Source organism: Microtus ochrogaster, chromosome 17, assembly GCF_000317375.1.
Source record: "Microtus ochrogaster isolate Prairie Vole_2 chromosome 17, MicOch1.0, whole genome shotgun sequence".
NCBI lineage: Eukaryota > Metazoa > Chordata > Mammalia > Rodentia > Cricetidae > Microtus > Microtus ochrogaster.
In genome coordinates this window covers 33,706,934-33,709,251 of record NC_022019.1, presented here as the reverse complement: position 1 = coordinate 33,709,251, position 2,318 = coordinate 33,706,934, and the positions used below count along the sequence as shown (strand labels likewise).

The window sequence follows — 2,318 nt, the reverse complement described above, 5'->3', positions numbered from 1 at the left end:
CTCTCTCTCTCTCTCTCTCTCTCTCTCTCTCTCTCTCTCTCTCCAAAAAAATGACTAAAGTAAACCTTTTTGGTGCTTACTATATCACAGGAAAATCCCTCGTGATCCTTACTAAGCTCGTGACTCTTCTTGGTGCCATGACTGCCCACCTGACAGAAAGTGACTTGTGGGGAGAGGGGACAGTCCACCCTGGTGAGGAAGGCATGGCATGGTCACGGAACTGTGTGATTTCACACACCTGACAAGTGACTTGTGGGGAGAGGGGACAGTCCATCCTGGTGAGGAAGGCATGGCACGGTCTCAATGGACCAGGAGCCAGAGAAAGGAATGCAGGAGCTCGGGGCCTCTTCCTGTTTCTAGCTTTGTTTAGAATGGGAACCCAGCCACAGGAGGGTGCTGCCCACGTCAGGCGCACTTCCCTCTGTTAAGTCTCTGGAAACATGCCTGAAGACTCGCCCTAAGTGTCTCCCTAATCCAGTCATGCTACTAATCAAAACAGTGAGGAATCAGGACTTCTGAGGCCCCGATGTGGCCCACTGGGCCAGGCTGTGGGACGGCCAGTGTAGACAGCCTGAACTCACTGGGCACACGCTGTGTCAAGTGTGATCCCAGAGGGAGGGCTACAAGTGTGTCACTGGAGCCTCACTTTCGATGTCACACTCTGATGGTCACCATGTGCCAGTTTCTTGCCTGCAGGGCGCATCATATGCTGAGTCCTGCCTGAGGCCTGGGCTTCTGCAGGAAGTAATGTCCCTACGCAAGGAGAGCTGAGGCAGGGACAGTAACAGAGAAATGGCAGCAACCTAAAGCCACTGGGGGCAGGAAGCACCGGGCTTGTACAAAACACAAATCTTGGCTGAATATGGAGACTTCCTGTACTTGGTTCACAGGCAATCTCCAGTGTAGACAGGTGGTACCCAAACTTCGCCATCACTTTTACCAAGTAAGCAAAGAATCTAGGTTGCCTGTAACCACAACACTTGTGAGCCAGAGGCAGGAATTCAAGTCCAGCCCTCATCATAGTGAATACAGTGCTCGCCCAGGCTACATAGGAGTCCATCCCTGTCTCAAAAACAATCAGAAAAACTCAACTACAACAACAAAGTTACAAAAATATTTATAGCCTGGGCTACCTACAGGAGAAAACATATGGCTCCTTTCTAGCCTGGACTACCTACAAGATAAAACATATGGCACCTGCAATAACAAACAGAAAATAATGAGACTTAGGAATGCCAACTTTTTGCTGCTACAAGGGGAAAGATCTGAGTCTTGGTCACTGGTTTAAATTTTCTTTCTTGTTGCAGGGCAAGTGCCGGGCACGATACACGGGAAGCCACAGGGGAGGCTGATGTGGGCAGTGCCTCTGCTAGGAGGATCACTACTAAGAAGTGGGTGCAGGACCGGGGACCTTACGTGATCCAGGAGCTAAGGGAAGACACACCCATGCACACTGGTCTGAAGCTGGAGTTTTAGCTTGTGTTGTTCAAACAGAAGGCACCATTCATCTCGATTATGGTCATGAGCACGTAGTGGGGTTGAGTGGAATTTTAGACTGCAGCAGCAGGTTTGTCCTGCAGGTTCCATTCCCTGGTCCCTGCATTTCTCACTGCGGCTGTAGCCTGTGCCGTGGTGGGCTAGTCCACATGCGCTGTAGGATGTGAAGGCAGGGTGGATACAGCTCAACCTGTTAGTTTCCTTTCCCTTGCAGGCTCCTTACTCGTGTGAGCAGCACAGCGGGGGCCTGCTCTATGGTCCAGGGGCATTCTTGCTCCTGTGGACAGAAGCGGTCATCTGTGACGGCTGCTGTCCTTGCTCCCTCACCTCCTCTCCTTCTCTCTGCTGGCACCCAGCTCTGGGCTCACCCAGCTCAGCTGGCTCTGTCACCCTCTGCTGGGCTCTTCCCTCTGCTGCTGGCCTGAGGACTCTTCCTCACCCATGTGACTTTTAGGCACCTGCTCTTTCTGTGTCTCTCTGGCTAGAAGGATTCCAGATTAGAAGACCCTGGGGTCCACAGGTTCGTGTTCTGAGAACAACTTTAAAAGGATCACTTTCTCCCCTCATGGTAGAGACAGCACTATGGAGCAGCTAACATCATGGCAGAAAAGAAACAGAGAAAGGGACAGTTAGGCACCAGGGACAGGGCATCCCAAAGACCCACTTCAGCTAGGTCTCCTTTCTGAGGTTTACAGAGCAACCCCAATGTCACTAGCTGGGTCTCAACCCAGGAACCTGTGATGGACATTTGCAGTCACGTTAGAACAACCCCAGGAACCTGTGATGGACATTTGCAGTCACGTTAGAACATCCCCAGGAAC

General features: G+C 51.6%; 1 protein-coding gene across 1 annotated transcript in view; it reads right to left on the bottom strand.

The window, feature by feature from the left end:
• The window catches only part of Ubac2 (UBA domain containing 2), a 157,337-nt gene that overhangs the window by 1,744 nt on the left and 153,275 nt on the right, over positions 1–2,318 (bottom strand). The gene's annotated exons all lie outside the window — the stretch shown is intronic.